Genomic DNA, 11,425 nt, shown 5'->3' with positions numbered 1-11,425 from the left:
ACTGAATGGGATGCATGTTTGCAAATCATATATCTGGAAAGGGGTTATTATCCAAAACATATAAAGAATTCATACAAATAAACAGCAAAAAACAAACAATTTAATGAAAAAAATGGGCAGAGGATCTGAATAGACATTTTTCCAAAGAAAACATAGAGGTGGGCCAACAGACACATGAAAAGATGCTCCACATCACTTGTCATCAAGGAAATGCAAATCAGAACCTGTTAGAATGACTATTATAAAAAAGAGAAGAAATAACAAGTGTTGGTGAGGATGTGGAGAAAAAGGAACCCTGCACATTGTTGGTGGGAATGTAAGTTGGTGTAGCTATTATGGAAAACAGTAGGGAGTTCCCAAAAATTAAAAATGGAACCACCACATGATCCAGTAATTCCAGTTCTGGGTATTTATCTGAAGGAAATGAAAGCACTATCTTGAAAAGATGCAAGAATCCCTATGTTCATTGTAGCATTATTTGCAATAGCCAAGACATCGAAGAAACCTAAGAGTCCACTGATGGGTGAATAAATAAATGTAATATCTACACACACACACACACACACACACACACACACAGAGGCAATATAATATTATTCACCCATAAAAAAGAAGGAAGTGTTGCCATTTGCAATAATACAGGTGGACTTTGATGGCATTATGCTTAGTGATATAAGTCAGACCAGAGAAAGATAAATACCATATAACCTCACTTATAGAAACTAAGAGAAAACAAAAACACAGACTCATAGATACAGAATAGAGACTGGTGGTTGCCAGAGGTGGGGTGGGGTAGGTATTGGGTGTAATAGGTAAAAGAGGTCAAAAGGTACAAGCTTCAGTTATAAGTAAACAAGTTGTAGGGATGTAATGTACAGTATAGTGACTATTTAATAATACTGTATTGCATATTTTAAAGTTGCTGAAAGAGTAAATCTTAAAAATTCTTAGCATAAGAAAAAAATTATAATTATGTGTGATGATGGATGTGAACTAGATTTATTGTGGTGATCATTTGCAACATATACAGGTATCAAATCATCATGCTGTATGCCCGAAAATAATGTAATGTTATACATTAATCATATCTCAATCAAACAAAAATAAATTAAAAAAAAGAAAAAAAAGACCTGATCCCATCCAATTTGACTCAATTAACATAAAGCTGTCACCTTGTAAGAGGTTTTCTCCTGCACTGGAGCTAAGCATTTGGTAAATACACCAGAAATAAGTCCTGTTTTCTAGCAAGTCCAGACTCCCAAGTCCAAACTCACAAATTTCTGGAACCATATGTAATGTGCTACCCTAGCCTTCCATGTCCAAAATAATATTATATTCATATTAGATGCCAATGTTGTAAACATATCAATTGTGAGGCTGAGATGGCCAATTTAGATGATAGAGAAAGACCTAGCTATTCTGCTGACATAAATTTAGACACAAATAAGTTAACAGAAAAGGATGTGAAGGGATATATCATGTGAAGAATTACCTCTTATCAACACTGTTTTTCCTTTCAGGAATCCACCCTCACCTTTCCGTCTTGGAGGAGAGGGAGCGTCGCCTCTGGGGCTGTGGGCTTTCAGGCCGGCACACTGTCAGGTAGCTCCAGCCGGCATGGCACCCAGCTCATTCAAGCTTTGCTCTGAGTCCCAGCTTTCTTCAAGCATTGGGGGAACTCTAGGCAACTAACTCTTTTGTTCTGAGGCATCCTGGTGCATCAGCTAGCTAAAGGAATGCTTGCTAGCCTCTTCTGCAACTGCCACTGGGCTGTGAGCTCCCAGGCAGTTCCTTTGTCTCTGTGGTAGAGCATTCTGGGATGAGTGGTCAGTTTCAGTGTTTTGTTATAAAAAGGCTTTTGGAAACTCTATTCAGAGTTTATAAAGTTTCCAAATTGGATAACCTAGAAGAAATGGACCACTACAGATTCAATCAAAAAGGCTTTTACTAAAGGCTGACAAAACTCTGTCTTATAACAAAGCCACAGGCCTCCGAAATCAAGATCTACCCGAGAATGCCTCCTGGATGAGGGATATTGACAAGCAGCCTCTTCTGTGTTAACAGAGAACCTGAGCTCGATCATCGGGCTCTGCCGGGTGAGACAGCAAAGAGAACAAATTCTTCAGCTAGTAACAACCAGCTTCACTACAAGAAGTCAGGAGGTAGGCAGTGGCAAAACTCTTCTTAAACATTTCTGCTCTGGACTGAATTGTGTCCCCTCAAAATCCACATGTTGAAGGTCTAACCTCCATTGTGAATGCATTTGGAGATGGGGTCTTTAGGAGGTAATTAAGGCTAAATGAAGACATAAGGGTAGGGCCTAATCCAATAGGACTGGTGTCCTTATAAGAACAGGCACTACAGAAATATAAAGAATTATTAGAGAATGCTATGAAAATTTATATGCTAACAAACTGGATAACCTAGAAAAAATGGACAACATTCTAGAAAAATATAGCCTTCCAAGGCTGACCCAGAAAGAAACAGAAAATCTGAAAGGACCAATTACCAGCAACGAAATTGAACTGGTAATCAAACTACCTAAGAACAAAACCCCTGGACAATATGGCTTCACCGCAGCATTTTATCAAACATTTAGTGAAGACCTAATACCCATCCTCCTTAAAGTTTTCCAAAGAGTAGAAGAAGAGGGACTACTTCCAAACTCTTTCTATGAGACCAGCATCACTCTAATACCAAAACCAGGCAAATACACCACAAAGAAAGAAAATTATAGACCAATATCCCTGATGAACATAGATGCAAAAATACTCAACAAAATATTAGCAAACAGAATTCAAAAGTATATCAAAAAGATCATCCATCATGATCAAGTTGGATTTACTACAGGAATACAAGGATGGTACAACATTTGAAAATCCATCAACATCATCCACCACATCAACAAAAAGAAGGACATAAACCACATGATCATCTCCACAGATGCTGAAAAAGCATTTGACAAAATTCAACATCCATTCATGATAAAAACTCTCAACAAAATGGGTATAGAGCACAAGTATTTCAACATAATAAAGGCCATATATGACAAACCCACAGCCAACATCACACTTAACAGTGAGAAGCTGAAAGCTTTTCCTTTAAGATTGGGAACAAGACAAGAAAGCCCACTCCCCCCACTGTTATTGAACATAGTTCTGGAGGTCCTAGCCACGGCAATCAGACAACACAAAGAAATAAAAGGCATTCAGATTGGCAAGGAAGAAGCTAAATTGTCCCTGTTTGCAGATGACATGATATTGTACATAAAAAACCCAAAAGAATCCACTCCAAAACTACTAGATCTAATATCTGAATTCAGCAAAGTTGCAGGATACAAAATTAATACACAGAAATCTGTTGCATTCCTATGCACTAACAATGAACTAGCAGAGAGAGAAATCAGGAAAACAATTCCATACACACTTGCATCAAAAAGAATAAAACACCTAGGAATAAACCTAACCAAGGAAGTGAAAGACCTATACTCTGAAAACTACAAGACAGTCATGAGAGAAATTAAAGAACATACCAATGAATGGAAACACATCCTGTGCTCATGGATAGGAAGAAATAATATTGTCAAAATGGCCATCCTGCCTAAAGCAATCTACAGATTCAATGCAATTGCTATCCAAATACCAACAGCATTCTTCAATGAACTAGAGAAAATCATTCTAAAATTTATATGGAACCACAAAAGACCCTAAATAGCCAAAGCAATCCTGAGAGGGAAGAATAAAGCTGGGGGATTATGCCCCCCAACTTCAAACTCTACTACAAAGCCAAAGTAATGAAGACAATTTTGTACTGGCACAAGAACAAACTCATAGACCAATGGAACAGACTAGAGAGCCTTGATATGAACCCAATCATATATGGTCAATTACTTTATGATAAAGGAGCCATGGGCATACAATGGGGAAATGACAGCCTCTTCAACAGCTGGTGTTGGCAAAACTGGACAGCTACATGTAAGAGAATGAAACTGGATTATTGTTTAACCCCCATACACAAAAGTAAACTTGAAATGGATCAAAGACCTGAATGTAAGTCATGAAACTATAAAACTCTTAGAAGACAACATAGGCAAAAATCTCCTGAATATAAACGTGGCAACTTCTTCCTGAACACATCTCCTCGAGCAAGGGAAACAAAAGCAAAAATGAACTCATGGGACTACATCAAACTAAAATGTTTCTGTACGGCAAAGGACACCTTCAGCAGAACAAAAAGGCATCCTACAGTATGGCAGAATATATTTGTAAATGACATATCCAACAAGGGGTTAACACCAAAAATGTATAAAGAACTTACAAGCCTCAACACCCAAAAAGCAAATATCCTGATCAAAAAATGGGCAGAGGATATGAAGAGAGTTCTCCAAAGAAGAAATTCAGATGACCAACAAACCATGAAAAGACACTCCACATCACTAATCATCAGGGAAATGCAAATTAAAACCACAATGAGATATCACCTCACACCAGTAAGGATGGCCAGCATTGAAAAGACTAAGAACAACAAAAGCTTGTGAGGATGCGGAGAAAGGGGAATCCTCCTACACTGCTGGTGGGAATGTAAGATCATTCAACCATTATGGAAAGCAATATGGAGGTTCCTCAAAAAACTAAAAATAGAAATACCATTTGACCCGGGAATCCCACTTCTTGGAATTTACCCAAAGAATACAACTTCTCAGATTTGAAAAGACATATGCACCCCTATATTTATGGAATTTACAATAGCCAAGATATGGAAGCAACCTAAGTGTCCATCACTAAATGAATGTATAAAGAAGATGTGATACATATACACAATGGAATACTATTCAGCCATAAGAAAGAAACAAATCCTACCATTTGCAGCAACATGGATGGAGCTGGAGGACATTATGCTCAGTGAAATAAGCCAGGCAGAGAAAGACAAGTGCCAAATGATTTCCCTCATTTGTGGAGTATAACAACAAAGCAAAACTGAAGGAACAACATAGCAGCAGACTCAGAGACTCCAAGAAGGGACTAACGGTTACCAGAGGGGAAGGATGTGGGAGGGCGGGTGGGGAGGGAGGGAGAAGGGGATTGAGGGGTATTTTGTTTAGTGCACATGGCGTGGGGGGATCATGGGGAGAACAGTGTAGCACAGAGAAGGCACATAGTGGATCTCTGGCATCTTAGTACACTGATGGACAGTGACTGCATTGGGGTATGGGTGGAAACTTGATAATATGAGTAAATGTACTAGCCACCCTGTTTTTTCATGTGAAACTTTCATAAGAGTGTATATCAATGATACCTTAATAAAAAATTAAAAAAAATTTTTTTTAATATGAAAAAAAATGAACAGGCACTAGACATGTCTCTTGTGTGTGTGTGAACAGAAGAAAGGTCATCTGAGGATGCAGAGAGAGGCAGTCATCTACAAGAAAGCTCTCAGTAGAAACCTGATCAGTCAGCACCTCACTCTTGGACTTTCTGGCGTCCAGAACTGTGAATGAATAAATTTCTGTTGCTTCAGTGGCCCAGTTTGTGGTATTTTTGTGGCAGCCCAAGCTGATTCAACTTGCCTAGGTATTTGGTGGTGGAGATAATGTAAAGCAGGCAGAAGCCTTGAGCATTTACCTGGACTGAGTCACAGGAAATGTGAATTGCCAGTGGTTTACAGGCATGCAAGTGAGTTCCTTGAGAACGGATGTGAAAAAGGTCACAACTGGGCTTTCTCCACACCCACCCATATCCTTGAAACCCAATTAGAGAGGGTTGGAAATCTCTGGCTCATGGCATCTTCCTGCATCTCACTAGCCCGTGTCTGTCACTTCCATTGAAATAAACTGTCCAAATATCTACCAGCAGGCCTCCTGGGCTGATCAAAGCAGACTCTTCCAGTGGAGGCACATGTTATCCATCCTCTGTGGTAAGGAGCAGTGTTTCTCAAAATCCAATAGACCCTAAGGGAAGAGGAATTTTGTGGAGGAAAGAAGGAAAGGAGGAATAGCACCAGAAAGAGGAGAGGACAGACATCTCATGCATTCCTAGGACACCTGATGGTGTGGATGGAGGGAAAGTGACAGTTCTGGGGCAGAAGGGAAAAAGTGCGAAACAGTAGCTCAGCCACCAGAGTCTGAGTCATTTTTACCTGTCTTACTTGGGCCATTCCATCCACTGATTTAATGTAGGTTGGGGACAAGAAATTGCTTGCCACAATGGCAACTATGAAGGGATCCTACCTACATAGAGTTTACAGTCTCTCTGAAACATAATCAGTCTAACTGTCGTCTAATATCTACTGTGTACATTTTCCTCTCTGTTATATGTTATGTGAGTTAATCAAGCTGAGAGGCACCATCACTATCATCATCACAGATAAGGCAGCTGAGACTTGGAAGTGTTTGTGATATCTCCAAGATCACACAACTTCAGGTTTTATCTTCTCTACAAAAAAATCACTATTCTTGTAGGGACGTTCTCACGTGAGCTCTGTAAGAGCATGAAAATAACTCTCCTCTGGTGGGAAGACCTGTTCTGTTCCACAGCTCACATTCATGCCCTCCCCACCCACCCATACCTCCACGGTGCCTGACCTCTCCTCCCGTATTAGGAAACCTCCCAAGACTGATTCCACCCTGTGTTTCTCTGGGAGCACTAGAAGGTAGACTTTGGGGAGCAGGGAAAGAGCTCAGCTTTTCTGTCCTGAAGCAGGGTCAAAGCTCTTGACTTCCCTCCAGCTTGGGATGCAGGCTTTCAATTTAGGGGAAAGATGTGCCAGAACTCAATCCAAAGCCATGCAGCTTAATTGCTACCCATGGGCTTGGAACACAAATCATGTTTCTGGACAGCACCAAGCAGATCTCTGTCACTGCTTTCTTCTCCTTCATCTTCCTAAAAAAAGAATAGAAATTTTAGCCCTGACAAAGTAACAAGGGCTCAGTGGCAAGTAAAAGATACTTCAGTTCCAGAAGTGCTTTACAAATACGTTCTGGTAAAGTTGATTCTACCACACGCTGTGGGAAGGAAGAAAAGATACGCTGATCATTTTACTTAAAACCGTTCATGGGGGAGAGATGATTTCCTAATTCATCATGTACAGGCACAGAACATGGTGTCTTGCTCATGTTTCTTCTGAGGCTTCTCTAAGACAAAAGTTGCCTTTGGGGAACTGAGGGTAAAAAGGGAATAAAACCAAACCTCCAAATTCTGCTTACAGCTGTGCACAGCTGAGGCTCCCAGGATGAGAGACTCCCCTGCTGGTTGCCCACCCTCAATCAGTCTCATGAGGTTGGGCAGGATATGGTCACTTAAATTATAAGGGTCCCACCAAGAAGAGGACACCAGGTCATTCCTCCCCTGCACAGACACTGTGATAGGTGGGTTTCAAAGAGCAGGTGACAAGGATTGAGGATTCTTGGGACCTGGCACCCAAGAGGGTGAAGCAAGCCAACTTCCTATTGCCAATTCAATTATCTGGATAATTAGACCAAAAGTTTCAGGTAATTCAGTAGCTTGCTGCTGACCTACAATTCCAGAATAATTCCTTTGATTCTCTGCTTTGCAAATAAAAGCTGTTTTCCTTCCCTTGACCTTTCAAACTTTTTCTCTGTGTAAAACTACAGACAGCTAAGCGTCCAAAACCCTCTACTACCCGGATGCCTTATCCATCAATCTTTCCCTTAGGAATTAAGTTCACCAATAATTTTCATTAAAGTCTTATTACAATGAAGACACATTGGTAAGAATTTGTTTCAATTAAACAATGAGGCTCTAACTACGTCTCTCTCTTATCAGTTGCCCTGACCCTCCGTAAATGTCTGCATCCTCTTGGTTCCAGTCAGGGAGACCTGCACAGTGCGAAATGTGTTCTTGAAACATCACATTCTCTTTGTAAAATGAGCTGCATTTACAGTTATGAATTGTAAGTATTTTGGGATAAGTGGAGCTAGAGATGTAATCAAGGGTTAGAACCTGGAGGCTACTTAGATCATGCTCAGGAATGCATTGGTTAAAGAGGCTCTTTTTCTTTTAACCAGACCCAGTTTATGTGCCACCACCTCTTCCTGCCCCAGGATTTGCTTGGTCTCTCTGAATGGCCCTTGACCACTTGTTCTGGCAGCCATAACCTTGCTTGCTCAACTGGTCCCACGTCAGATTGGTCTTCTTGGGTCAGATGACCTTGAGTCAGTGCATGAGTAGCTATTGTTGGACCACTAGCTTTTCATCTAGTAGATGATAATGGTCTTAGGAAGCTAGACCGCTGTGCAGGACTTGAATATATGCTTTGGGCTCAGCTTTCACAGCCAGTGATGAATAACTGTATGTTGTTTCATGCAAGGACCTGCAACTCGTCCCTCCAGTGCTGGCCCTGTTGGCAGCAGTGCAGTAGGGGGTCTTCCAAATTGAAGACATCAGTTGCCCCAGCTCCCTAGCTCTGGTACTTTTTTGGGAGAAAGTGGTGTATATTAAGACATATGACAGCTTCTCTACTGTCTTCTGCTCCAGCAGCATCAATGGCTCTGCAGACTCTCAGTAAGAGGAGGAGCCATAGCCTCAGACCCTAGGAGGCTATGGCTCCTCCTCTTACTTCCAGGCCAATATGAAGCCCTACAGTAGTGCCAGGTGTATGACCTAGCTTCCCTACAGATACTCCATAACTACATCCAGAAGTGTGTAAGAAGTTCATCCCTATGGGGAAAATGTGGACCAGTAAGAGATAGGAGATTAAAAAGGGTCCTCCAGAGAAATATTTTCTATTTTCCCCCCATCTTCCATAAACTTCTCTAAAGCATGTCAATTCCACATTGCTTCCTGGAAGATATCCCAGGGAAACAAGCAACCAATTGTGTTTTCTTGTGAAGCTATGGCTGCCAGTTTACAACAAATGAACCCCCTTCCCTGTCTCATAACTGAGTTACTTAGACAGCTTCATTGAGATATAATTCACATACACAATTCACTCTTTACAAGTGTACAAGTCAATGGTTTTCAGTGTACACACAGAGTTGTGGACATACCAGAGATTTAGAATATTTCTTCAACTCAAGAAAACCTTAAACTCATGAACAGTCACTCTCCATTCCCCTCCCCCTGTTTCCCTTTTACCCCCAGTCCTAGGCAACAACTCTTCTACTTTCTGTGTCTAAGATCTTCCTATCTTGGATATATCATATAAATAGTCCTGTGCTATGTGATCTTCTGTGACTTGAATAGCTTTTTTCAGTTAGCATGATTTTTTCAAGGTCATCCATGGTGTAGCACATATGAGGGCTTCATTCCACTGTATAGACATTCCATATTTTATTCACCCACTCAGCAACTGATAGGCATTTGGGATATTTCCTCTTTGGGGATCTTATGATTGCTGCTGCTAAAAATATCCATGTGCAAGTTTTTGAGTGATATATGTTTTCATTTCTCTTAGGTATATGAGTGGAATTTTTGGGTCACATGGTAACTTTTTGTTTAATGTTTTGAGAAACAGCCAAATTGCAGTGTTTTAGATTTTCACTACCATTTTACATTCTACCACATACATGGCAGCACTGGCAGTATTAGCTATTACTTGTCTTTTTTTCTTTTTCTTTTTATCCATTGTAGCATTCTAGTGAGTGTGAAATGATATCTCATTGTGGTTTTGATGTGTGATCTCTCTTATGACTAAAGGTGTTCAGCCTCTTTTCATGTGTTTATTGGCCATTCTTTGAGAAATGTCTTTTCAGATCCTTTGCCCATTTTTAATTGGTTTATTAATTTTTTCATTATTGAGCTGTGAGAGTTCTTTACCATTCTGTGAGTTGTCTTTTTCACTTCCTTGATAGTGTAGTTTGGAACACAAAGTTTTTCATTTTGATGAAGTCCAATTTATCTGTCTCCCTTTGTTGCTTGCTGTGGTTTGGGTGTGTATATGTAAGAAAGTTTTGTTTAACTCAAGATCTTCAAAGTTTACTCTTATTTTTTTTCTGAGTTTTAAGGTTTAGCTCTTACATTTAGTCCACAATCCATTTTGAATTAATTTTTGTATATGGAATAAGGAAGGAGTATGTTTTTGTGCTTTTGCATGTGGATATTCAGGTTTCCCAGGACCACTTTTTGAAAAACTTATGTTTTACTGTTGATTTAATTGTCTTAGATCACTTGTCAGAAATCAATTGATAATAAATATAATGGTTTATTTCTAGTTTTTCAATTCTCTTCTCTTATCTACATATTCGTTCTGATACCAGTACCACATTATTTTGATTACTGTAGTGTTGTATTAAGTTTTGAAATTGGGAACTGTGAATCTTCCAACTTTCTTCTTCTTCAAGATTTTTGGGCTCTTCTGGACATATTCCATTGAATTTCAGGACCAGCTTGCCAATTTCTAAAAAAAAGACTATTAGGATTTTGATAAAAATTGTTTTGAGTCTGTAGATTACTTTTAAGGCACTGTCTTAACAATATTAAATCTTTTTATCAATGAACAGGGATGTCTCTCTATTTCTTTAGGTCTTCTTTGACTAATTGCAACATTCTTCTTTGACTAATTGTATCATTTCATATGCAAATAGAAATAGTTTTACTTTTCCCCTTTCAGTCTGTATGTTTTATTTTTCTTTGCCATTCTCCTGGCTAGAACCTCCAGTAGAATGTTGAATAGAAGGAGCAAGAGTGGACATCCTTGTCTTGTTCCTGATCTTATGGGGAAAGAATTTAGTCTTCATCATTAAGTCTGATGTTGGCTGTGGATTTTTTTTCTAGATGCTCTTTATTGTTTTGAGGAAGCTCCTTTCTATTCCTCGTCTGTTAAGTGTTCTTAAAATGAAAGGGTGTTAGATTTTATCAAATGTCTTTTCTCAGCCTATTGAAATGGTTATGTGGTTTTTGTCCTTTATTCTATTGATATATCATCATAATAAATGACATTTGGATGTTAAACCAACCTTGCATTCCTGGGATAAATCCCAGTTGGTATAGGTAAGTTTATAATTGTTATGTCTTCTTAATGAATTGACACTTTTATTTTGCCCATCCTTTTACTTTCAATCTACTTATATCTTTGAATCTAAAGTTTTAGGTTTCTGTAGATAGCATTTTGTCATTGTTATTAAAAATAGGATATTTTAACTGATAGCTTGTAGCAATTCTTGATGCTGATTTTCCCTCCCCACCAACTTCAGGTTCTATTGTTTGATTGTTTATTTGTTTACCACATTGGCTGGACTATTTCAAGAGTCTGTCTCTCTATGTAGACTTTAATAATGCTCTCAGTTGGTATGACCTTGGGCATACACACAATCCCCCTGACCTCTTCCTCTTTCACTCAGAGAGACAGTGGCCTTAATAGGATTCTCTCTGACTCTTTCACTGATCTCCCTGTTAAGCTTCTAGCTGGTCTGTTGTCTATTGATATCACACTCAGCTATTAGCCTCCAATAATTACTAGCTGAATGCTC

The sequence above is a fragment of the Manis javanica genome, chromosome 1 (genome assembly GCF_040802235.1).
Source record: "Manis javanica isolate MJ-LG chromosome 1, MJ_LKY, whole genome shotgun sequence".
NCBI classification, from domain to species: Eukaryota; Metazoa; Chordata; class Mammalia; order Pholidota; family Manidae; genus Manis; species Manis javanica.
Note: the sequence above shows the minus strand (reverse complement) of the source record.